Source organism: Schistocerca americana, chromosome X (genome assembly GCF_021461395.2).
Source record: "Schistocerca americana isolate TAMUIC-IGC-003095 chromosome X, iqSchAmer2.1, whole genome shotgun sequence".
NCBI classification, from domain to species: domain Eukaryota; kingdom Metazoa; phylum Arthropoda; class Insecta; order Orthoptera; family Acrididae; genus Schistocerca; species Schistocerca americana.
In genome coordinates, this window is record NC_060130.1 from 542197384 (window position 1) to 542225346 (window position 27963).

Below are 27963 nucleotides of genomic sequence, written 5' to 3' on the forward strand. Positions count from 1 at the left end.
TCTATCATATTATAGGCATACACTAACAGGAAACTTTTTACAAGTACTGAACTGCATATAATATGTTTTTTCAAGGTTTAGTGACCAAGACTTGACTAGAAACCATTTATTGATGTCCATGAAAATTTCATTAGCCAAACTTTCTAAGGCTATGCTTCACTGACTATTTATTGCAATGGTTGTACCATCTGGAAAAAAAAGAAAAAAAAACACTTGTACATGTAGAAAGCCTTCTTGATATCTGTACCCTTTGACTTGGCAGCATTTCTTTATCTCTTTTCTTAAACAAAGGTTTAATTTCAGCATATTTCACTGATAAAAGACTGGTTCACAAATAACTTAAAATGTAACTAAACTCAGAGGCACACTGTTTAATCAACTTTATTGATATATTACCATAGCCACTAGAATTTTTTGATTTTATGGATTTTACGGTGGATATTACTTCTACTGGTATTGTTAGGGTCCCACTCATATTATTTTAGATATTTGTAACGACTGGTCTGAGATATTCACAGGCAGTATCACCTTTTCAGTAAAAGTTATGAAGTGCTTATTAAAAAGTTCAGCAACACTGCAAACATCTGTTGCCTGTGTATCATTTTAATATTAATGGTGTGTGCTCCACTTCATCTCTGGATCTACCAGTTTCTTCCTTCACTATATCACATACTGTCTTTATTTTGATATCTGATGCGACTATTCTTCCCAGATAATGCATTTGCTTTGATGTCCGTATTAGTATCATCAATATTTTTCAGTATGTTTTGTTATATGGTATAACATCAACATCACTATTGTTTCTGAATAATAGATACAGTTTTCTTTTTGTCTTAAAGGATACCTTTATTCCTTGAGTAATCCATGGATTATTTATAGACTGCCCTAGTATGGCTTAGTTTTGGGGGAAAACAGTTTTCAAATAAGTTACGGGTGTTTATTAATAAAGTGTTGCATTTCTCACTCACGCTATGAGAATTGCATACAATACTCCAATTCACGTCTTCCAGGAGTTTCCTAAAACAATTAATTTTTGCCCCACTGACTACCTCTTGAAGACAGATTTAGCATATTTTATATCCTGACCAGTATTAACACTTAGCAAATGGAATGTCATTGTTTAATTTTGTTCATTAGAAATTTCTATAAAGATATTATCAACGGCCGTCTTTGAGCCATTAGCTATTCTAGTTGAAAAGTTAACAGTATGAATTAAGCTGAATGACATCTGGTGGATGTAAATGGAAAATGCCTGTATGGTCGCTCCTGCCAGCCACCGCGTCGAGTGTCGCCTTAAAGTAGTTTATGCCGACAGTAGCTACGTCATTTACAGTAATCTAGGTCCATTTCAGAACATGCATGCTCCACTCTGAACAGGAATGTAACAAAGTGCTTCGCCTACAAAAAATTAGGAAAGGATTCGTTTCTTACATGACTACTTGGGTTTTCAGAACTGGATTGGTACTTTAAAACGATTTGTTTTCTACATGAGTATTATGGTTTTGGGAACTCGACTGGTACTTTTCTTGACGATGACGTGACTGGTCCCAGCGTGTTACAAACGTTCATCTAATGTGTTCTTCTGCTGCCTTGGTGGCAAAATTATTCTTCCGTATATGCGACATATCACGCGTACATAATTTTGGCAAGACGTAGATCTTCGACCACACTGTCATACGCTTAACGTCTCGCTCATATGAGAAAGTTAAAAAACTTCTAGTTACGCTCTTATGCGGAATCGGAGATTAATGATAATCTTTGAGTTGTTTTGAAAATTTCATATTTATACGTACAGAAGACATCTACAAAAGGTAATTCTCGATTTTGTAAGTTAATATCAGGTAGCCATATATCCACGTGATTTAGACAATTTCGTTACAGTTGTGGACTGGGAGGTAGAAGTAATGTGTTTTTCATGAGCTGTGTTGCTGTTTATTTTGCAGGTACAACAACAATCGGCTCGTGAAGTTTTGAACTAGCTAAATAAGCATTGTAACCACTTCTGACTGAACGTTGAGGATTAAAACTGCAACAATAAATTTATTGACAGTGTACACGAGTCAATAGTAATATCTTAGAATGTTTGTAAGTTGAATTCGTGTGTCATATGTTTTCAGTTTGGCTGCATAGAGCCGGCGTCGTTGTTAACCTTAGTGGTAACAGCGGCAATTCGAGATTGTTACATTCAGAAAGTTTGGTAAAGTGTGCATGTAAAATGTAAAAATATATGTGATTTTTGCTACTATTACAAGGAATCATGGCAGAAATAAAATCGCTGTTTGTGCGAGTGCAATAATTGTCTTTGGTATACTGTTAGCTTCTACGGATTTAATTAAACAACATAGTCGACACAACGTTTCAGGTAAGACAACTAACTGTCAAGGAAAAACAAAATCGGAAGCAAATTCGCTCGACACTTAGCCTTACTAAATTGTGTGCGGTAGATGAAATGTTGAGAGTAAATGCATTGCCGTAGGTAAGAAGTCTGTAGAGAGACGGGTGGGGCGGACGGGTGGATAGCATGTCATCGTAACACTTCCAGTTTCCACCAAAAGCCACTTCATGTTGGGAAACACAAAATGCTATCGCTATATTATTAAACAGTTTCTTACTGTTGTATCAAGTTTTTAAATGCTGACATTAAAGCTGTGTAAGAGGAAGAGGGATCAATGTTAAGTGTTTGGCAAACCAACACTTGAAATTTCGCTTGGCAGTACATTTTGTGAACGAAGAGAATCCAAAATTTGACGAACAACGGATTATGTGAGTTGCCGTAAACCATTCTCTTGAATATCTTTTATATATGACATATTTTAGGAGAAAATACAGTAATTTTGGGTTACCAAATTACGGTAAAACCTTTCAGAGCATTCAAAGAAGCCAGGATTTCATTTAAAAATATCATATGGAAACGCAAGTTCCGTATTTTTTGGAATTGTATACCAAATATTGTAATCACTACTTCAATGGCTTAAATATAAACAAAGAATCAAATTCAAACATGACGCTGTCATTACTTTCTAGGCTAATATGTAAATGATTCCTGCACCCTTCCTGTAACACACAATTTGCTGTTCAAGTTTGTAACACGTTACAGCTTAAGGTAGCACTTCTTGAAGTAATTGAGCACAAAGTTGCAGAGAATTGTGTCTGGGAAAATGCAGTGAATTATTCAATAGGAATGATATATTGTGTTACACTACATTGCCTCTAAATAATTCATTAACTATAAAGGTGTAGCAGTATATAGGGAGTGGCACAACTTTGCAGTGAATAAATTCGTGGCTAAGTGAAAGTGTACATATTGAAAATAAAATAGTAGTCATATTAAGGAAAAAGTCATTTGCATGTAAGAGCATCAAAAAGAAACAAAAGGAAATATCAACATTGTAGGATGATGATTAAGAAATACTGCCAATAATGACAATAACAGTGAATTGTCTTGCCACATATATGTAGAAAGGTTTGCAGTCATCAGTTACGACTTGGTTAGAGGATGAGATTACATAGCTCTCCATTCACAATTACCTAACCTACAAAATTTCAATATCTGGCTGTAATGCCTTCTACCACAAGACTAGCCACTTTATAGAAGCTTATTTGTCTCCCCAGACAGTAATTGTCAGCTGTGAAAACAATTATTTTCCTGTTTTGTGTATAATTAAAGTAACATGTTTGTGGAAACTTTGCTGCTGGGACTGTTACCCTTGGAGTATATTGACCCTGTTTAACAACAAACATAACAGGCCCATTTATTATTTCATGGGATCAGTAGATTTTGCTGCTGTTGCAACTCACAGGGTTGATGGCTGTCATTTGTTTGTAGGCAGAAAACATTTAAGTTTGGAAAATTTTGTGCACTGTTCAGAATCTGCCCAACAAGTTGGATGTGGAATCCACTCTGATAGATGTAATGAACATTCTGTTGTCGAAACATATTTATTTCTCTTTAGTCATCCAAGAACCGTCTCTCAGTGATACAGAATTTGCGAGAGTAGCACAACGCAAATCAGTAGACAAAATTATACAACTCACAATATACCTAACGTGCTTTGTGATGAAAAGGGGGGGGGGGCAGGTAGTCAGCAGTTGTAAAATTATTTTTGGAAGGTTCATGGGCCTCGTGAGAAAAATCAAAGCAAAAGCATAATTTTGATCTTCACCGCCGTACACACTTGGAGGACACCCGCTGATGACAAACAACACAACTGTTGTGCCCTTGAATCAACTTCATTGTCTCAACTTGTAAACTGAATTAACGGACATGACTATAATGTATTTTAAATTTTGGCAGGATATCCTTGTGAAAGCAGTAAACCATAATCGTGCACTGAAAGGTGACAAGGTGCTGTAGCTATCCCCTTTCATTTATATCCACTACTGAGTCCTCTAAATAATCTTTAATAATTGTGCAATATGCGTTCCTTGTGAAGAATGTTGTAGCTGCCTTTTTAAACGGTTGTATTTTAGTAATCTTTTTTCACTTCATTTGGTTGTTTATTATTCGGTTTTATCCCCTGTTGTAAAATGCTGTTCTGAGTGTTTTTTTTTTTTCTTCCCTGGGCAAATGTAAGTCTAAACTGGCCTTTGTGACATAGTTATGTAGAGGATTATTAGTGCAGTATTTAATAATGTTTTCCCTGATATGCTCCGCAGATGGGAAGATGTACTCACTTGGTGAAGAAAGGATGCTCATCTTTTTAAATAGCTCTTGACAATGAGCCTGACTACTATTTCCAGTTATTATTATGACCTTTTTCTGCAGTTTAGAAACTGTGTCCATATGTTGTGCCTTTGAGTCCCAGAAAAGAAACCGTTAGTTAAGAACTGAGTGTATGTAGGCATAGTATGTTGCCACAAGACCATAGCTATTACAGACTGATGATAACTCCCTAAGAGCATTACATGCTGGTGACATTATTTTTCCCAGTATGTTTTTATGTTTGTTCATGTTAGCTGACAGTGTTTATACCTGAAAACTTAGTTTTTGTTACACAGTCCATAAAATTATCATTTATGTATAAAGTGTTGGGGATGCTTCCCCTCTTTATGCTGAAGCCCATACTGTTCGTTTTCTTCATGTTTGGTGTTAATTTACTACATGCTGCCCAATTGTAAACATTCTTGAGATATGCTTTTTTTTTTCCCTAATAGGCGTTTTGATGTCTCATTGGTGACTATGACGTTGCTGTCATTGGCGACGAGAACTTTCTCTCCGTTTCTTACACCATCTGGGAAGTCATTTATACACTTATATGTTAAGAACAGAACTGGACCCAATACACTACCCTGAGAAACAACTATGTTTGTTCTTCTTGTTAGACAGTTGTTTTACTAAAAATTTACTATCAACAGGTTTGTGAGCAGTGTCCACCTTTCACACCCTGTTTTCCAAGTAAGACTGAAACCACTCGTTTGCTGTTCCTCTTATACCTGGCACTTCTAACTTGCCCAATAGTGTTTTATGCCTTGGTCAAGTTTAAGAAACTGCCCCTCTAATGGCCAGTATTGCCATTTTCCACTTCTGAAACCAAATTGTGCTTCATTAAAGAGGTTGTATTTATTCATGTAACTTCTCAGTCTCTCTTTCGTGGTTGCTTCAGTTACTTTTTGAGAATGAGGACTACACTGAAAATGGCTCATAATCTTTAATTTTTTCTATATTATCCTTCTTTTGTAAGGGCACATCTTGTGCATGCTTTAGGTACTCTGGTAAAACACTTGAACTAAAGGACTTGTTTGTTTATGGGCGTTGAATCACACCTTCAGAACTGAGGCAGGAACCTCATCTATGCCTTCTGACGTCTTTTTTGGGATTGCTGTACTGTTTTCCTAACTTCAAGCTCAGCTGTGAGAAGCAGCATTAGTGTCCTTCTTGTGTAAATCATTGTGGGTGCTACATGGGTTTTAGGCAGATTTTGCTGCAGCTTATTCACAGTACCAGAGAAGTAATCATTAAAAACTTTTATGAATTCCTAAAGACTTTGATTTGTATGTTGTTATACTTCTATGCCTTTCCCCGTTTCTTGTTTTATAACAAACCCCACCTCTTTTCTTGTATTTTCTGCATTATGTATCATTTTGACATCGAATGATTTTTGCAATCAGAACTCACTCACATGTTTTTATTGTACTTGTGACTATACTCAAGAAACTGTGGATTAGTGCAGTGCTTTTGCAAAGATTTGAGAAATTTGTCATTGAGGACTTTCGAATACCCACAATTGCCTATCTATTTTCCTTAGCTGCTGCATTAGAAATGGTTATTTTTGGAAATGTCTCCTCAAAAATTAATTTAAACAATTTGCAGAATTTAGAGGACTTAGCATTGACATTGCCTTCTGTATACACATGGTTGATTTGCCAATGCCTGTTAAAAGTTCTGCAGGTCTCACTGAACCTGTCTTCAGCTTTATCATCAGACAATACTGATTCAAAATGCCAAGATCTCATATAAATAGTCTACAATTTTCCCTGTCAACATCCCTAAGTACATTTTCTAAAATTTAAGCCTTTTTTTAAAAAATCCATTTAGCAGTGTTTACCATTTGTGCAATGCCAAAAGTGCTCAAAAGGTGTGGGAAGTTATCACTAACTGAACCCCCAACACCTGCATTAATATTCACATCTCCATATATTATTATGTTAGTCTTTTTGGGGATGAGACACTTTTCAGGACTTAATTTGTTGAAGCAAGTGTCCACATTACTGTTATGTGTGACATACACACACAGAATGATTAATTGCTTATATACATCTAGCTTCGTTTCTTTAGTGGCTGCCAATTCAAAATGTTTATCTATGCCAGTTGTTATCAGACTTCTCTAACTTTAAAATGTGTGCCACCCTTGATACAGATACGTAATCCCCCAATTTTTAAAGTTGACCTATAGTAGTGACTGGAAAATTCATATGATGTTAGCAGTGTATGCTGCAGTTAATCACCTGTAACCAGTGCTCTGTAATGCATACTACTGTGCTGCTCAAAGATTGTAATTCAGCTTCAAGCTGGTCACCTTCTTCTTATAATATGGGTCCACAGCCTCTACAAATCCTTTAAATGATGTTATTTTTGCTTGTAGCTGTAACTGTTCTATTGTGTCATCGCTCAAAAGCTGAAATTGCAAGAGAACAATAAAACAGTAACTGTTGAAAGTGAAAATGATGGTGTTCTATTCTATTTGGAGATGGTTTGCAGTGGAAAAATGACTTGTGCAGATCAGTTTTGGATTTTAAAAAGATGTGATTCACAACTACTTTCTTGCATTTATGTCTCAGTGGAATTTGTGGTATATACTTATGACTGTATTATATCCTTCAAAGGAAAATGTTACAGATCATGTAGTTGTTTGAGCTTTTTTAAATATGTCAGCTGTTATGGGCCAGTAAAATTCAGAGAGCTGAACAGTAGTTCACAGTTAGTAATGTGAGTATTGTAAGCTGCTGCTGTTAATATAGGACCGCACATCTTCACAGATTTTACCCAGTGAACTGAACTGTCATTTGTATTTCCCACTATAAAATTATATTTTATGTTGCTCTTAGCTGTCACACAGAGGTATTTGAGTGATGTAACTGACTTGTGACTTATTGGTTAACTGGGAGATAAAAATCAAATATCCCACAAAATCCTCCTTACCAAGTTTGAAGACCCAATCTAGGAACAGTCCTTAGATATTGCTCCCATACAGACAGCAAAAATAAAATTAGACTGCTTACAGCAGACACAAAGGCGTTTAAGCAATCATTCTACCTGTGGTCCATATGTGAATGAAACGGATAAAAACACCTGATATGTGGTAACGTGGTAAGTATCGTCTGCCATGCACTTAAGTGATGTGTGCGGAGTATAGATGCAGATATTCGTAAACAACAGACACTTGCACTTGGTTATACTGTGTATGTTTACATCTACATCTACATCCATACTCCGCAAGCCACCTGACGGTGTGTGGCGGAGGGTGCATTGAGTACCTCTATCGGTTCTCCCTTCTATTCCAGTCTCGTATTGTTCGTGGAAAGAAGGATTGTCGGTATGCCTCTGTGTGGGCTCTAATCTCTCTGATTTTATCCTCATGGTCTCTTTGCGAGATATATGTAGGAGGGAACAACGTACAGCTTTACTCCTCGGTGAAGGTATGTTCTCGAAACTTCAACAAAAGCCCATACCGAGCTACTGAGCATCTCTCCTGCAGAGTCTTCCATTGGAGCTTATCTACCATCTCCGTAACGCTTTCGCTATTACTAAATGATCCTGTAACGAAGCGCGCTGCTCTCCGTTGGATCTTCTCTATCTCTTCTATCAACCCTATCTGATACGTATCCTACACTGCTGAGCAGTATTCAAGCAGTGGGCAAACAAGCGTACTGTAACCCCACTATATCTGTCTTCAAACTGCCCATTTCCATTTAAAAATTCCAGCCTGTGTACTCAATTAAGGTTTGTAACATTCTATGCTACAATTTGTAGAACGCTAGTTTTGTTTCTCCTGATGATATCCTCCTGTGTAGTCCTCACCCAGAGTTTGAATGGGGAACTGTTTTACCTGTGGAATATTTCATGCAAGAGGATGCCATTATCATTTAACCATACTGTAGAGCTGCATGTCCTTGGAAAAAGTAACAGCTGTAGTTTCCCTTTGGCTTCAGCTATTCATAATACCAGCACAGTAAGGTCATGTTGGCTGATGTTACAAGACCAGATCAGTAAATCATCCAGACTGTTTCCCCTGCAACTACTGGCAAGGCTGCTTGTCGCTCTTCAGAAACCACATGTTTGTCTGAACCCTCCACAGATACCCCTCTGTTGTGGATGTACTCACGGTTGGACTATTTGTTATCGTGGAGGCATGCGAGCCAACCCACCTCGACAATGTCTGTGGTTCATGGGGCATATACCATATTTATGTGAATCTAATATGCCATTAAATGTGTTGTATACTTCAATTTTAAAAATTAAAATCATGAGAAAATTTGTTGGTGCATCACTGCTAGGCCAAATTTACTTTACGCAACATGAACTATCAAAATAACAATTATTGTTAAGTGATACAGTCATTATTAAAAAAAGAATGTCTAACTGGATTACCTACATGACTAGCAAACAAACGTACCATAAATTACAGGCATTGGTCGTCATTATTAACTAATGTCATCATTACTGGAATCCTCGGAGGAGTCTGCATCACACACAGATTCATGTGCTCTTTCCCCATCATCCTTCACATCATTCCTGAGCACATCATCTTCAGAGTAATTGAAATACAGCATTTCTTGAATGATTTTATGATCATTTTCTGCTTCAATGCTTTTCCAGGCAATCTAAAACCCTGTGTGCAATAATGTAGGGTGCAACAAATTAATTTCTCCTGTCGGAGTTAGTTCACAGTTTGGTTCACAACCCATGTTTTTTACTTTTCCTGAGCATAACCTTTTAAAGGTCCGTTTATACTAACATAAAGGTGTTGTAACACAGAAGTCATTCCTCCATTAATAATGAGAAGGTCATTGGCTAAGCTGTGGATCTTCTTTTGAAGTCATCAGTGAGATGACCATGAAATACATCAAGACAATATTGGCAAAGCCCACTAGGACAGTTTCCCTACTTTTTGGAACCATTCAAGCATTAAAGTTTTAGGTACCCATCCCTTATCTTGATATCGAACAGTATCGTCATTATGGAACAGCTTAGGGGTCTTGGGACTTGTTTTCCACTTGAAGAACAAGGGGAATTTACATCCATCTACTTTGATTACCAGCATACAGTTATGAGCTGCTTTTAAAACCCAGATATTTTGATGGTTTTGAAACCAAACTGATGTCTCATCAGCATTGCCTGTTTGGGTCATTAAAAAATTCTTCTCTTTCCGAAGTGTGGTGACATACTGCTGAAATTCTTGAGGCTTTTTTTCTCAAAATTGTGTGGAATCTTGTGGCAATCAACCCATCCATGACTGGCCTTAAGCTCTTGCCTTGGTATATTAAGAACTATAGCAACCTCTTTTGCTTTGTTTCTTTCGGTGTCACTAGGCACAAGTTGCCCATTCTTCTTCCTCTCACAGACAAATCCCAAAACTACTACTTCAGGATGTCTTCTTTTGCAACGACCATTGAATTTCTTTCTGGTTGTGGTAGTTTCAGGGGTAACATCCCTGTAAATATCACACCTCATAACACTCTCAATATGGTACAGGATGAAACTTACTGGCAGATTAAAACTGTGTGTCGGACTAAGACTCAAACTTGGGACCCGAGTTAGTCTTGGCCTGACACACAGTTTTAATCTTCCAGGAAATTTCATAACAGCCCACACTCCACTGCAGAGTGAAACTTTCATTATGGTACAGGATATCTTCTTCCACCTCAGCCTCCTTCCGCAGGCCAATGATGAGCTCTGTGTCAATGTGGTGGAGCGACATGTGCATTTTGTCCATCATACCCAACTGGGACCAAAGAACAATAAGGTTTATACTGATTTCTTCATGTTGGCCTTTCAAGACAATTCATTGCCTGAAAAAATCAATGTGATGGTGTAGAGATATGGTGCGAAACCATATATTCCCAATTCCACGTGATGCTTCAAACGTCTTGAGATTCAGCCTCATGTCTTTGCATTGTAACCCCAGCCCCATCTCTAGGGATTGTGGACATCAGTTGCATTAGAAACACACACACACACACACACACACACACACACACAAACAACTGTGTTAACTGCAGAGAGTGCCATTCCTCCTGTTTACCGGACTGCACCATCTTCCAAAGAGAAAAGAAAATCCAAGAATACAAGACTCCCGACCAACTCGCATATCTGGAGGCCAAGAAGAAATATGATTGTTTGGATCGTGACAGTCATCCTCTTTTGTGACAGTACTGTTGCCCTTCATGCCTTTTATGCCAACAAGCCCTTGGGGCCATTTGTCTACGCCCACTCTCCTGGTGGTTGAGGGCCCTCTTCCTACTATTGTCCCCCCCCCCCCCCCCAACCACTTCCCTTCCCAACCAACCCCCAGATAGAGAAGCAACACCACCTCAGCCGTCTCTCACCAGGAAGGGGTCCGTCCTTCAGAACATTTCCCTCCCAGGATCCTGCTAATCTGCAACCAGATACCAGCCAGTGGCTGATGAAGCCGCAGGTTGCTGGTCATAGAGCTTCACATTCTTCATTTGCCCCTGAAACTAGGGCAGACAAGCCCCCACTGATATTGAAATCATCAAAGGAGAAGAGGGGCAAAAATTGTGAAGTACGCAATTTCACATTCCTGAACATTTAAAGGAAGTTCTCAATTTGTGTACCACTTTGAAAACTTATCAACATCTAACTGAATATTTGTGCAGCTTTTTCCCGGACATTACTTCATTATATATATATATATATCTGAAAAAGAGAGTGAGGCTACCATTAATGTTATCTGGTAGGTCATTAATATACAACATGAACAGCAACCATCACAGTACACTTTCCTGAAGCTTGTCTAAAATTACTTTTACATCTGCCAGTGACTATTCATTGTAGATGACATGCACTCTCCCTCCTGAATCCAATTTCAAATTTTGTTTGAAAAACCACATCATGATATTTCGTTGATTATCAGTGTATCACTTAGTCAAATACTTCAAGGAATTAAGAAATTCTGCTTCTATCTTAATGCCTTCATTCCATGGTTTGAAAATGCCTTGTGAGATGATGTTGGAATCTATGCTGGTTGGCATTAAAGAGATTGTTATGGTTGAGATACCTCATTATGTTTGAGCTCAGAACACATTTGAAGATTTTACAACAGATGAATATCCAAAATATATCTGATGGTAGTTTTGCAAATTATTTCTGCTACACTTGTAGGCAGTGTGACCTGCTTTCATAAAAGTACATGACATAGTTTCTTGTTCTAGGTATTTATAGTGAGGCACTCAGAACTAAAGTGGATAGAGTCCATAAATTATAGTTTGGTGCCAAGTTTACAGCTCTTTGACACAAGCTGAATACTACAGTGATGTAGAATATAATTTCCTTTTTGTTGTCGAAATATGAAGACTAACTTAAATGTGAGTGATAATTTGAAACTTCAAGAACTACTACAGTTGTGTAAACCAGAATTAACGGGATGTGATCCACGTTGGCCCTGAAATACTTTTCACACAATGTCAATCAAAGGAATAGGACACTGTGATAGTGGAAACATTTTTTCTTATACAACAGCTGTATCTTAAAATAGTCTAAATAATGCAAAATTAAGCTTTAAATGGTCTCATCAAAGAGAGATACATCATTATGTGATTCTGCGATTTCTTCATTCAAGTACTGGGTGATTAAAAAGTCAGTATAAATTTGAAACCTTAATAAACCACAGAATAATGCAGATAGAGAGGTAAAAATTGGCACACATGCTTGGAATGACATGGGGTTTTATTAGAACCAAAAAAATTGCTAGACACTTGAAAGATCTCTTACGCGCGTCGTTTGGTGAAGATCGTGTGCTCAGCCGCCACTTTCGTCTTGCTTGGCCTCCCAGGTCCCAAGACCTCAGTCCGTGCGTTTATTGGCTTTGGGGTTACCTGAAGTCTCAAGTGTATCGTGGTTGACTGACATCTCGAGGGATGCTGAAAGACAACATCTGGTACCAATGCCTCACCATAACTCTGGACATGCTTTACAGTGCTGTTCACAACATTATTCCTCGACTACAGCTATTGTTGATGAATGATGGTAGACGTATTGAGCATTTCCTGTAAAAAAAACATCACCTTTGCTTTGTCTTACTCTGTTATGCAAATTATTGCTATTCTGATCAGATGAAGCACCATCTGTCTGACATTTTGTGAACTTTTGTATTTTTTTGGTTCTAATTAAACCCCATGTCATTCCAAGCATGTGTGTCAATTTGTACCTCTCTATCTACATTATGCCATGATTTATTCATTTTTCAAATTTATACTGTCTTTTTGATCACCCGGTATGTTTGTGACCTACTGACAGTTTCTGTATGTAGGCTTTTGCAATAGGTGTGTGTGTTTGAAGGAAGAAATGGTAAAAGTGAAAGTGTATTCATTTTATTTGCCTCGGTGTGACCTTTCTTGGAGTTTTGTACAATGAGTCTTGCTTCTTAACAGATTTAGAAATTTTTCATAGACATAGTTGCTTTTGAGATGTTAATATCTGGACTTAAGGTTTTTTTTTAAACTGTAGTGTCAAAGACACCTCTTGTGCAAACCTCGTGTACTTCATCTATAACATCATGATGGGGATGACGTTCACCATTCTTCTTCTTCTTCTTCTCTATTTTTTTCATTTTTTTTTCCTTTTTTTGGGTGGGGGGGGGGGGGGGAGGGGTGGACTATAATGTCTTCAATTTTTTTAGTTGGATGAAATTTCAGTGTGTGTTACTTTGACAACCATGAAAGGATTTCTTGGCCACGTGAATCCAGTCCTCAGGACTAAAGATTTGAATACACTTTCATGATGCTGGTTCTATTACTCCATAATAATATACTATAGATGTTGCCAATTTCGGGTGATATCACTTATATTGTACTGCTGCAGAAATTAAACTGTCAAGATCTCTTTTCACATCCATCTCTTACAAAGTATAATTATTCCAATCAGTTGCTGGAATCCCCACTTGAACTCCTTGCAATGTGCTTCCTTTTTTGCTGCCGTTTTCATAAGGGGTATCATTATTCAGTGTACGTTGGAAATGCCAACAATTAACAGACCTCTTTCTTTAATATCTTGCTTCATCCTGACGCTAGCCACAACAGGTGAAGTGTGTGTCACTGATTCAGTTTTAATGGGAGACAGTGTCCCAAACTTGTTGTTTTTGGGGTACGGTGCAATGTAAGATAAAATTGTGAGAGTCGTATCCTGGCTGATGTAAAATGCTGCCCTAATTTCCCATAAGAAACTATAAAAGGACATCACGTGCCCTTTTAGTTACTATAATGTTGCTATAATCAGTAATATCACAGTTCTATAATAAATCAACCGTTGCCATGTTGTGGTTGGCAGGAGAGCCAACACCGGGTTACTAGAGGAAGCCGAAAGGCACGCGTTTTACCTCACGCAGGCTGGCGTGAGGTCTGGAACAGGACAAGGAAATTAGAATTTAGAAAAAACGGACGTAGCTGGTGGAATACTTTACTTTAATCCATTAATGGTGAACGTCGCTCTTGACGGTACATGATTCAGTATCAATAGTAACTGGTAATGGCGCCTTGCTAGGTCGTAGCAAATGACGTAGCTGAAGGCTATGCTAACTATCATCTCGGCAAATGAGAGCGTATTTTGTCAGTGAACCATCGCTAGCAAAGTCGGTTGTGCAACTGGGGCGAGTGCTAGGAAGTCTCTCTGTGTGGCGGCGCTCGGTCTGCAATCACTGATAGTGGCAACACGCGGGTCCGACGTATACTAACGCACCGCGGCCGATTTAAAGGCTACCACCTAGCAAGTGTGGTGTCTGGCGGTGACACCACATTCCTCCCCCGCAAATCGGCGTACGGTTTTGGTATAAGGCTTCCGCCCGCCGTGGGGAGAACCCCATGTTGACGTATGCGACGAGGTGGGGAGCCTAACAACAGGCGAGGCTGTGCAACCCGCACCCTGCCATTCGGACCGCGGGGAGCTAGGAAACGCCTGAAAACCTGCTCCAGGGTGCACACCAACATGCGGTGTATGCGCCCGCAGAGAGACAGGAGGGGCCAAAGGGTCGACTTCCATGGGGCCGGGGCACCCGACAGGTGAAGATGACATATGGTCCGAAGCGGGCAAGAGTTTCATGTCGGATGACAACTGGTCACGGGAAGCAATCGGCGGTGCGTGACCCAGGGAGGCGCCCGGCGGTTGCATTGGCGCGTCCACTGCGGGTGTCGCCGGCGGGAGAACAGGTGGCGGCGGCGCGTCGCCATGGGGCAAAATGGAAGGCAGCGTCGGTAATACCTGGGGCCGAGGTGAGCCAGTAGGTGGGTCCCCAGGGCACTGACTGGACGGCACTGTCGCTGAAAGCAGACGGGGAGCGGCAGATCCTGTGCGACGACAGAGGCGCAGCTGATTGAGATGCCGACGCACCTCACCAGAGGCCCCCAAAACCAGATACATAGCACGGCCGAGGCAGCGAAGAATACGCCCTTCGAGCCAACGCCGTGAACCTCGATATTAGTGGTAGTAGACGTCGCCTGGGGCAAAAGCAGGTGTCTGCCGCTGCACAGGACCCTGATGCGGCGGATGTAGCAAAGACATCAAGGTTCAATGAGGGCGACCGTGGAGCAACTCAGCCGGCGAGCGACCATCTCGCGGCTGAGAGCGATACGAGGACAAAAAGAGCAATAACGCGTCCTCCCGAGAATGCGACTCTTTCAACTTCAACATCTGTGACTTGAAAGTCCTGACCAATCGTTCAGCGGCACCGTTTGACTGTGGCGAAAACGGCGTGGATGTCAGATGTTGAATACCATTGGCCTTGCAGAATGACTGAAATTCTGCGGACATGAATTGTGGGTCATTGTCGGAAACAATAGTCTGTGGAAGACCTTCAATGCAAAAGATAGCAGATAACGCTTGGATGGTGGCAGATGACGTCGTGGAAGACATCCGGACAACAAAAGGAAAATTACTGAATGAATCTACCAAAACCAATCATCAAGCATTCCAGAATGGACCAGCAAAATTGATGTTGCCAAGGGGAAGTGGCTTTTGGCCACGCAAAGAATGTCCGCGGTGGTACTGATTGTTGTTTGGCACACACCATGCAAGAAGAGCACATATTCGTAATTGCGGCATCGATTCCGAACCAAGTACAGTGCTGACGAGCAAGTTGTTTCTTTCTCACTATACCCCAATGTCCTTGGTGGAGAAACTGTAAGACAGAGGACTGTAACGAACGTGGGACCCCGACCCTGGACTGATCATTATCAGAGTGCAACAGCAAAACACCATGTCGTACAAAAAGTCTCTCCTGGTGAGCAAAAAATCGGCGAACCAACGGATCCCCGATCCATGACTTTGACAAGGGCCATTGCGTAGCAACAAAACGCAGAACGGTAGCAAGGACAGGGTCGGCAGCTGTGGCTGTAGCTACATGATGAAAATCAATCGGAAACGATTCGACCACGTCATCGGTTTCCGAATCAATGAACATGCGAGCAAGTTCGGAGGAATCGAATGCTCTATCCTCGGCAACAGGCAAACGGAACAACGCATCGGCGTTTCCGTGCTTAGCAGTGGACCAATACAAGATATCGTAGCGGTACTGCGAGAGGAAAATAGACCAGCGATTGAATTTCTGCACTGTACGTGGAGGTACAGGCTTGGTCGGATGAAAAAGCGATGTCGAAGGTTTGTGGTCTGTGATGATGGTAAAGTGACAACCATACAAGAAATCACGAAACTTTGTAACACCAAATACGAGAGCCAATGCTTCTTTCTCGATCTGTGAATAATTTGCGCAGAGGAGAGCATTTTGGACGCAAAGGCAATAGGGCGATCGTGCAATCCATCTTTGTGCGCAAGCACAGCACCAATCCCGAAATCCGATGCATCCACCATCAACAAAAGGGGCTTCTGGGGATCGAATGGCGTAAGGCAAGTATTGGAAAGCAACGCCGACTTCAACTGGCGAAAGACGCATTCGCATTCCGTCGTCCAGACGAACGGAACACCTTTACGGCGTAAGCGATGAAGTGGAGCTGAAATCGAAGAGGCATGCGGCACATATCTGTGATAATAGTTAATTTTTCCCAGCACACTCTGTAGCTGCTTCAAATTCTGCGGCGAAGGCATGTCTTGTATGGCACGGAGGTGCTCAGGACTGGGATTTATGCCTTGGGCATTGAGTACATGTCCCAGGTAGGGCAAGTCACGAGCAAAAAACACACATTTGTCCTTCCGCAAGCGAAGACCATTTTGTCGCAAGACCTGAAATAATGTTCTGAGATTCGCTAAATGTTCTTCTTCCATCTTTCCGGAGATCACAATATCGTCCAGATAGTTTGCTGCAGTAGGGACCGACGCACAGTTTGTAGATATTGCTGAAACAATGCAAAGGCGGATGCACACCCGAATGGCAGTCATTTGAATCGATACAAACCAAGATGTGTGTTAACCACCAAAACGCGCTGGGATTCTTCGTCCACCGGTATTTGCAAGTACGCATCTGCTAGGTCCAACTTTGAAAAATATTTACCCGGGCACAGTTTGTCAAAAAGATCTTCCGGGCGGGGTAAAGGAAAAGTTGCAATCACTAGTTGTGGATTAACTGTTGCCTTGAAGTCCACACAAAGTCTCAATTGTCCGGAAGGTTTTGGCAACATTACTAAGGGTGATGCCCAGAGAGAAGCCTGCACACGTTCAATTACACTTTGTGATTCCAAATCGTGTAATGTTTTTGCGACCTCATCACTCAATGCGTGGGGGACATTGCGCGCTCTGAAAAATTTCGGTTGCGTGTTTACTTTCAGTTCCAGATGTGCTTTATAGTTCTTAGCGCAACCGAGGCCCAGTGCAAAAATGTCTGCAAATTCTTCACATAGACGAGAAACACTGTCTGAAGGCACAGTCTGGTTCACTGATAGGACCTGATTTACTATAGACAAGTTAAACAACTGAAATAAATCAAAACCAAACAAGTTCACTGCAGAAGAAGAACGAAGGACGTAAAATGACTCAAGTTTTGTTTGTCCTTTGTATGTTGCAAGAAGGCTGCACTGTCCTAACACAGGGATCGCTTGACCTGAATAGCTAGTTAACTTAACATTTGCGGCATGCAATGGAGGTGTGCCCAGCAGTTTGTAAGTGTCTTGATTGATCAGTGAAACTGCAGCCCCGGTATCGAGTTGGAATGGTATCACTTTGCTGTTAATGTCCAAGTCCACAAAAAGTTTATTGTCCTACTGACGACAAGAGCGACTGTCTTGTGCTACGTGAACTGACACTGGTACAAAATCACTTGCGACTTGACGGGATTTCCGGCAATGTCGACGCACACTATTTGTGCGACGAACACAGTCACTGTTAGAGAGAGTGGCACTGGGCGGAGTGGAATGGACTATATGAATTTCCAAGGGTGAAGTTTCGCGAGCCTGAGTATCCTTGGTTCGATTTTTGATTCCGGCATGAAGCAAAGGGCCTGGAACGATTTCAAGTTTCCGATCTGAGGTTTTTCTGGCAAACACTTTGAACATGTCCTTTTTTATTACAGTAAAAGCAAATAGCTTGGCGTGACGGGCAATTCTCACGCGAATGTCTAGTAGCACACCACGGGCATGATTTTAGCACTGCATTTGCTTGTCGGCGCGGTACACGTAGCTGTGAGCCTGGCGGCTGCGGCGCGGCCGGGCGTGAGGGCTGTTTACTGTTCCGTGCAGCTCGCCCGGCGGACCGGTTAACCTGACACACGGGTGGCGAAGTTGCAAATGATTCCTGAGCAAAGTCAAGTGTGTCCTGCCGATCCAATATGTCCATCACTTGGTGACGGGAGGGATTGACTAGTTTCAAAATCTGTTCCCTTATACGAACATCAGAAACGTTCTGTGCAATTGCATCACGTACCATAGTATCTGAATAAGGGAGTCCACATTGACACTCAAAAGCACAATCCCTAGTAAGGCCTTGCAAGGTTGCAACCCACTCCCTATTAGTCTGACCTGCCGTACGTTTTGTATGAAAGAAGGTATACCGTTTGGCAACTACAGTGACTGAGTCTTTGAAATATGCATCTAATGCAGACAAAATTTCGTCATAGGACAGAGTTGCTACGTCGTGTCGGGGAAATAATTTGACTATCACATGTTACGTTTGTACGCCGACCGAAGACAACAATAACGGCTGCCGCTCGTTACCTTGAATTCTGTAGGCGGCGAGATGGAATCCAAATTGGCGTGACCACTCCGTCCAGCTTTCCAGTGCAGCTTCAAAAGGACAAAAAGTTGGTGCAACTGCGTGTTGTGGCTGCGTTAGCGGTGGAGCGGCGGCTGCAGCATCGTTTTGCATCGCACGTTGACCCTGGACGAGCTGTCCAAGGGCATCCAGTAAGGCCTGCGTCTGCTGATTCTGTAAGCAATAAAATTCGGACAGTACATCTGGAGATGGTGGCGAAGCCATTACACAAGTAAATCAGGGCAGTATAGTTAAGAACACGGTATTGCCTCGTCACCAATGTTGTGGTTGGCAGGAGAGCCAACACCGGGTTACTAGAGGAAGCCGAAAGGCATACGTTTTAGCTCACACAGGCTAGTGTGAGGTCTGGAACAGGACAAGGAAATTAGAATTTAGAAAAAACGGACGTAGCTGGTGGAATACTTAACTTTAATCCATTAATGGTGAATGTCGCTCTTGACGGTACATGATTCAGTATCAATAGTAACTGGTAATGGCGCCTTGCTAGGTCATAGCAAATGACGTAGCTGAAGGCTATGCTAACTATCGTCTCGGCAATTGAGAGCGTATTTTGTCAGTGAACCATCGCTAGCAAAGTCGGTTGTACAAGTGGGGCGAGTGCTAGGAAGTCTCTCGAGGCCTGCTGTGTGGCGGCGCTCGGTCTGCAATCGCTGATAGTGGCGACACGCGGGTCGGACGTATACTAACGGACTGCGGCCGATTTAAAGGCTACCACCTAGCAAGTGTGGTGTCTGGCAGTGACAGCACATGCCATGTGTCAGTTCTGGAAATTGTGAATCTTGCAATCATTTTCAGTCTGAGCATAAGGTGTTATTCTACTCTAGGTAATTGGAAGCTACTAAGCCAAAATCTCTTCTACCTGAGTCCCATGGTTCTACATATAATTCTTGACCAAGAGATGGTGTAAGAATCAATGTGCATCGTCATGTTGAAAAACAGCAACATGATATTGTCACATGAGAGGTAATGGATGATGACGCGGGATGTCAGTGATGTACTGTCGTGCCATTGGAGTTCCCTCAACCACAACCAGCCATTGCTTGAAGTTATACCCAGTGGTTCCCCTTACCATGAAACTAGGAGAAACACTACTGGGCTTTCCAGAACATTGGAACAAAGGGAACACAGGTTGCCATCATACTCACAAAACTATGGTCATTCAGGGTAGTGCAGAACTGTGGTTCATCATTGAACACAATGCTACGCTATTCATCAGCAGTCCATGCGTCCTGGTCATGGGACCACTTGGCCACTAGGGATGCAGCCATTTGTTTTATGGTGTTAGCTGCAGCCAGTGCATGGGATGGTTATTCCCAATTTTGCATACTATTTGTCTCTGACAATGGGGCACAATGGCACGGAATGTTTCAGGGAGTCCAGTACTTAACGGATGGTAGGTGTAGATGAGAAGGGGTTACAGTGTATTTAGTGTACAATACGGCGGTCCTCCCTTGTGATGGTGATAAGTGGTCTCCCAGAACCTTGACGATGAGTATGCGTGCCCTTACATACCCATGGAGTCCAACATTGGCTCACAGTCACATTCAGTTGCCTCACAAATCCAGATGTTGCACAATTTAACCAGCTGGCCATATGGAGACCCACAAATTAGCCCCTTTCAAACTGTCTCATAAGAGTATGCAGTGCCACATTGTGCTTCACAGTGATTACCAAACATGTGAGGCTGTTCGTGCCTCTTATATACCCTAGCATGTCTGGTAACAGTACTAAACACAAACAGCACTAATGCGCACTGGTGACTGTTATACCTTTCACAGAGAATTACAACTCCAGTCATTTAAAAATACTTGCAATTGCAGTGGATATGTACAATATTGCATTGTCATCAGACTTGGTCTTCTGGGTGCTTCACGTTTATTTTGAGACAGTGTAATTTTTTGAATTTAATCTTAAAAAAGAAGCCACATCAAACCTACACTATGTGATCAAAAATATCTGGACAACTGGCTGAAAATGACTTGAAAGTTTGTTGTGCCCTCCATCGGCAATGCTGGAATTCAGTATGGGGTTGGCCCACCCTTAACCTTGATTACAGCTTCCACTCTTGCAGGCATATGTTGAACCACGTGCCGGAAGGTTTCTTGGGTAATGGCAGCCCATTCTTCACAGAGTGCTGCACTGAGGAGAGGTATTGATATCAGTTGGTGAGGCCTGGCACGAAGTTGGCATTCCAAAACATCCCAAAGGTGTTCTGTAGGAATCAGGTGAGGACTCTGTGCAGGCCAGTCCATTACAGAGCTGTTATTGTTGTGCAACCACTCCGCCACAGGCCATGCATTATGAACAGGTGCTCGACCGTGTTGAAAGGTGCAGTCACCATCCCCGAATTGCTCTTCAACAGCGGGAAGCAAGAAGGTGCTTAAAACATCAATGTAGGCCTGTGCTGTGATAGTGCCACACAAAAGAACAAGGGGTGCAACCCCCTCCATGAAAAACACGACCACACCATAACACCACCGCCTCTGAATTTTGCTGTCTGCACTGCAGACGCTGGCAAATGACATTCACCGGGCAATCGCCATACTACATCCTGCCATCGGATCACCACATTGTGTAGCATGATTCTTCACTCCACACAATGTTTTTCCACTGTTCAGACGTCCAGTGTTTACGTTTGGCATTTACCGGCATGTTGTGTGGCTCATGAGCAGCTGCTCCACCATGAAATCCAAGTTTTCTCACCTCCTGCCTAACTGTCATAGTACTTGCAGTGGATCCTGATGCCATTTGGAATCTGATAGATGACTGCCAATTACACATTGCGACCCTCTTCAACTGTCAGCGCTCTCTGTCAGTCAACAGACTAGGTCGGCCTGTACGCTTTTGTGCTGTATACGTCCCTTCATACTTCCACTTCACTATCACATTGGAAACAGTGGACCTAGGGATGTTTAGGAGTGTGTAAATCTTGTGTACGGACTTATGACACAAGTGACACCCAATCACCTGACCATGTTCGAAGTCCGTGAGTTCCGCGGAGTGCCCCATTCTGCTCTCTCATTATGTCTAATGACTACTGAGGTCGCTGATATGGAGTACCTGGCAGTAGGTCATGGCACAATGCACCTAATATGAAAAACATATGTTTTTGGGGGTGTCCATATACTTTTGATAACATAGTGTGTGTTAGTGCAGAACTGTGTGTAATCCTGTAGATAGTGGAATAGATTATATATAAGCCTTGAAAGGAAGTAGCCAAGATGCATGATCAGCAAAGCTAACTTGGCACTGTTAAGCCAGCTGGCTGTGTTTGAAATTCCAGTCAGCATCCATGAATGGGCGGACCTCATCACACATGATCCACTATTTCACTGACTTACCCATCCTGAAGTCAGGTCATCTTAAGAGGGCAGTCCATACCTTGATGGCAATCCAAGTCACACATATGGCTCTGTGACAGTTTAAGTGGTGCCCCACTTTGAAGCCTTTCAAGTAGTGAGAGCCAAAGCTTTGCGGATAATCAAAGAGAACTAGAAATTATCAGGCCACACGTTCGTAGACCCTATCAGTCGTTCCAGTTGTTCTACAAAAGTATGGGAAGCCATAAGGAGAATTTCTGGTATATGCAGTCATTTACCCGTAGCAGCTGTGCTGAAGCAGGGGTGTCACCACAAAATGGCCAGAAATGTCACCCAGGCAACGACAGAGTATTTTGCGATAACTGCTGCCACTGACAAATGCTGTGATGCTTCTAACATAAAAAATTTCTCCATATCACTATGGCGTATAACAGAAGGGGCTGTCTGTGGAAATAGGCTATTTTCCTATATTAGAAATATGGTTCAGGTTGTTGTTCCAAATTATTATGACATTCAAATATCATTTTTGTCAATATTCTCACAACTGCAGAGTGTCATCATGTTTTCCTTCAACAGCTTTATACATTGCAGTTTTACTCTTCCTTCAGGTCATAAATTTAAACCACTGGAAAATGTTACATCTATAAAATATGTGGTGGACGCAACAGAACCTTAAAGTACCGTGTGGTTATAATTAAAGTGCAGCTCCTCACAGAGGTCCAGTGTGGGCTGTAATTTCCATATGGCAGTGAAACTTGGTGGATATGCTAATGCTTTAATGCAGAACTGATTTATGCTGGAAAAAAATAAGTTCCAATTTTGGCCACCAGATTCAAATCTGGCACTGTACACAGTTTGTAAGACATTGTGATATTCACACTTTCATTTGTCAAGCCAAAATATGGGTGAACTGTGTGTCTATTAAGAAGAGAGCATGCACTTTTAGTGAAACTGTTTTATGTGAATGGGAGCAACTACAATGCCACAGTGCGAGAATACCACTGGCTGAGAGGTCTGAGGAGAGGCCCACTTTCATTTAATGGTTTAAGGATAAGGATGATGATGATGATGATGATGATGATGATGATGATGATGATGATGATGATGATGATGATGAAGAAATTCGAATTCGAAAACACAGGTGAGCTGGGTGGCTGGCACCTGGAAGAGGATGACATCTTATTGTGATGGAAGTTATTGACGAGGTTGCTGTTGCTATAACTGACCAAGCAGCACATGCCCCGTGTAGTGTTAGTGCTAGTGCTTGAGTAGTTTTGCAAGAATTGTCTATCCCACAGTCAACACTACATAAATTTATATGGGCTATTTTACACTGGTACCTGTGCGAGATCTAGATGGTTCAGCAACTGAAATCTTATCATCTGCAGCAGCATTCTGAATTTTTTCTTTGGTTTATGGCACAGATAAAAGATGATTACTTGTGGATGGACAACATTCTATGAAGTGACAAGGAACATTTTACATTACAGGGTACAGTGAATACACAAAACTGCCAAATTTGGGGGTGCTGTTAAAGTGAGTGTTTCACAAAGAACCATTGCATTGGCCATATGTGATTATGTGGTGTGGATTTACAAGTGCTTTTGTTTTTGGTCCATTCTTCTTTCTAGATAATACACCCACAGGGCCTGTCAGGTGTATTGTGACATCTGTACATTATCAAGACCTCTTTGTACACCATGCTATTCCTGCTTTGGAAAAACACAACTATGTGGAAACTGCTGTTTTCATGCAACATGGGCAACACCTCATGTTGCTTGCCCAGTGGAAGATCTGTTTAATGCAATCTCCCATGTATGTTGTTATCTCCAGAGGCTTTCCAGATGAATGGCCTGTAAGATCACCTGATCTGCATTCATGTAACTGATACTACTGTGAGCAGCTGTTGATCACATTGTTTTATGGATGCAGCATCTCTGGTGCTCATGTTGAACAAATTATGTAAGCAATGGTTAATAGTAAAATCAACTTTGCCTTTCTCACTTGTTTGATCTTTTCTGCCCACATCCCCTTCCTGATCCATCACATATGTAAACATTTAAATACATCTTTCTTGCTTTCACAGTGCCAGATTTGCACCTTGTGACCAAAAATGGAACTAATTTTTTCCAGTGTAAATTGGTTCCACATTGATGCATTAGTTACATATACCAAGTTTCGATCCAATACAGTAATTACAGCTCACACTGGACTTCTGTAAGTAGTTGCACTTTAATTATAACCAGGTGGTATCTGTTGTTTTACTGCATATTTAACTGCTGCTGAAAAACTGATTCAAAGGTGTTTAAACAGGACCAACTTTCATTCTATCATAGTGCCCTGGTCTTCTTATTGCATTTTCTTGTAGGTTCCAAGCAGTGCTCATTTTTTTCTCTTTGTTGGGATGACACAGCTTTACAATGGGCACAATACATTCAGTTGGGATATTGGAAAATTATTGTCTTAAATGACTTATTTGGGAAGAACAATGTGGCAGTAATTGTTAAAATGTTTCTCAGATTCTTCAAAGCAAGAGCTACATCAGCTATGAAGTACAGTTCCTTAACACCATCCTTGTGATTCATGTCATATTGATGAGATGTAAAATGAAGCTAATAAATGAAAATAGATGTTAAAATCTAATGTGATGTAGAATTTATAGCTCTTAAATAACAGTATTATGAATACAGTAAACTTAAGAAGACAATAACATGAAGTGGAAGAAAAAAATGAAACTTGCTCCAAATGAGGATCGATGTTGTGAGCATTGCATAAGAAGCCCAGCAAGATACCTATTACACTACAAGTGACAACATGTTTCTATGAAGTATTTTCTTACAACAAAATGATCCTCACAGAAACACACACACAGTAATGACTGCCTCATTTGGATATCTGTGGGCAACTTGCAACCACTTTCCATACATCTTCTCATTCCTTTGAACACTCAGAAATCATTTTTCAGGAGTTTTTATAGGTTTATTTGTACATTGTGTACTATACATCATTTGTAACCCATTTTCCGAAACATAAATTTGAAAACGAGGTGTCACTGTGAATGAGCTACACAACAGTAGGAGCAGCATGCCATCCAATGTCGTCACAGGCATCACATGACTCAACTGGAATGTTTTAGTGGGCTTTCAAATATTTGGACATAATTTCTGTGTTGTTCTTCTTTATTTTTATTACTGCAGGATTTATAATGAGAAAAGGAAAATTGAGCAGGTGGAGGTTATGACACACGTATCGTATGATGAAGCTAAAAACAGCTTTCAAAGCTATGCAACCTGTAGTGTTTGCTAATTCTTTTGCATTGTCCCCATTAAGAAGTCAATCCCCAAGCACGATGCCTCAACACTAACCCAGACCACAGATTGAAGTAAGAGTGCATGCTCATGTCAATGTACCTGTGGGGGAAAACCGCACTTGACCCCCAAAACGATTCAGAAGACTTGGAACCCTGGCAACATATCACTGCACACCACCACAGGCCCAGTCCTCTCTATCAATGCAACCAACTCATCCCATAATTAAGTTAAAAGTCACACGACAAGTCAATCAAAATCAAAGAATGTGGCAGCAAAACCAATGGATCAGTGAGTGCTCATCCTTTCCGATAGGGATTTAATAGTTGAGGATACTGATATCCTCAAGGATGGACTGGAGAGCTGGGCATTATCTAATGTTGCCCCAGACTTCTTGGGTAAATCATCACTGTTGAGGTAGGAGGACAACCCTCTCTAATCATTGGCTTCCTCAGGGACTTCCTTATTGCAGTGGAACTTAAATGGATACCAACCGCATTTGGAAAAATTACAGTTCTTGGTACAGGAGAGACCGTTCAGCATCCACATACCAGAAACTCATTTTAAAGCCACCAACGCACCTGAATTAAGCAGCTACCACTCCTACGGGAAGGATGATTTTACAAGAGACAGGGCTATGGGTGGGTAGGCTGTTTCCATTGATAACAGACACCATTCCTCTCCGGTCCCTCTTACCACAGCCATACAAGCTGTTGGAGTGGAAGTTCTCACACCAGTTCACATCACAGTTTACACTATATCTTCCACTTCACAAGCTGTTGGATCCAGATGCGCTGTCAAAGCGCTTTCGGTTATTCTCTCGCCAATTCCTCTTCTTGGATGATTTTATTGCACACATTGTGCTGTGGGGCTTGGCTACCACTTCCTCCAGAGATCATTTTGCTCCAGAGAACGTAGTGTCGAGCACTTCATCCATTTAGTGTGTATCTACCTTTTGAACTCTGGTCAGATGGTACAGTTTTCCACTGCTACTGCTGCAGGGTCATCTTCCACCATTGACCTTTGTTTTTGCTCCCCAGCTGCTGCAGACTTAGTTGAGTGGGACAGAGTCACATATTTGCATTTCAGTGACCCCTTTGCAGTGTAGATCCATCTGCTGACTGGGATGGTGGTCGACAGGAGACTACAAAGATGGAGGCTTCAAAGGGCAAATTGGTTGTGATACAGTCAGCAGGCTGTCTCTGAACTAGAGGAATGCATCCAGGAGATGGTGGACCATATCACCTTTGTGATCTGATGAGATGCAGCTGATTCCATTCCCCAGTCTTGCCGCCACCTAAGATGCCCCTTGGTGGAATGAAGGAGGTTGTTCAGCAATTGGAACCAGTCGCACAGCTTTGCAGCTTTTCAAAAGTCGTACAACTATGGAAAATCTTTGTGGCTTCAGGTCTGTGGGAGCACAAATGAGGCGACTGGTAGAGGAGTGGAAGAGGAACTCCTGCAAGGAATTAGTGCTTTCCATTAATTGGCGCACATCCACTACACGAGTTTGGGACTCAGTTAGGTGGATTTCAGGCAAGGATAGTACGCTCCCCTTAAGACCTTGCTGAGCACTGCACCCTTAGTGGATGTACCTAAGGACATAGCTGAAGTTTTAGCTGAACACTTTTTTACTGTCACTGCATCATCAGGACAAACTCCTGAGCTTCAGATATTCAGTAGGCCTATGGAGATGAGGAGGCTCTGCTCCTTCTCGTGTAATGAGATGGCCAACAAGCTTACATTCCTCATGTGGGAATTGGAATCAGCCTTGTATGCAGCCAGAGACACTGCTCGAGTACCGCATCAGATTCATTATCACATGTTCCTTCATCTGTGCCCTAGAGCCAAAGACAAGCTCTTTTCCTGTTTCAATCAGATCGGGTTTGATATATAGTACATAGTCATTTGGAAGTAAGCAATATTAATTCCCTTATGGATACCAGGCAAGGATCGTGCCAGCCCTAATGTGGATGTGTCAGACCTCTAGGATGGAACAAATTGCTGCCTTTATGTCTTCAGAGGCCAAAAGTGATTTTAAGCCAGACACAGTGCATGTATACTTGTACTCCAGATTATGTTTTTACCACTCTGTTTTCTTCAATATTAAGTACATACCACAGTTTTATTGTTGTTTTATAGGGATAGATCCCTGCAAGGAATGCCCTCAGTTATTCAACTGTTTTCTGTGACAGACATTTCCAAGTGCACCCTCTGGAACAATTTAAAAATTATGATGTGAGGTTAAATGGCATTAGGACAGCCTTGGAGTGGATTAAAAGTCATCATGGTACAAGGTTTCTTGTGTGTGCTGCCTTGTTCAGTGTGCTACAAGCGGTCTACCAAATGTACCCGATAGACCAACTGATTCCGCTGATCCAGGACACCGTACAGTGACACCAACACCAAGGCAAGGGTAGAGTCTTTTGCTGGAGGCCGGGGCACATCA

General features: G+C 41.6%; 1 protein-coding gene across 1 annotated transcript in view; it reads left to right on the top strand.

Moving 5' to 3' along the window:
* Positions 1–1374: 1374 nt before the first annotated feature.
* LOC124555773 (serine/threonine-protein kinase GL21140-like) overlaps positions 1375–27963 on the top strand; it is a 208353-nt gene continuing 181764 nt past the window's right edge. Inside the window, exons 1-2 of the mRNA XM_047129821.1 lie at positions 1375–1811; positions 1944–2362. The gene's annotated coding sequence lies outside the window, so the exon portion shown is untranslated. The remainder of the gene's footprint in view (positions 1812–1943; positions 2363–27963) is intronic.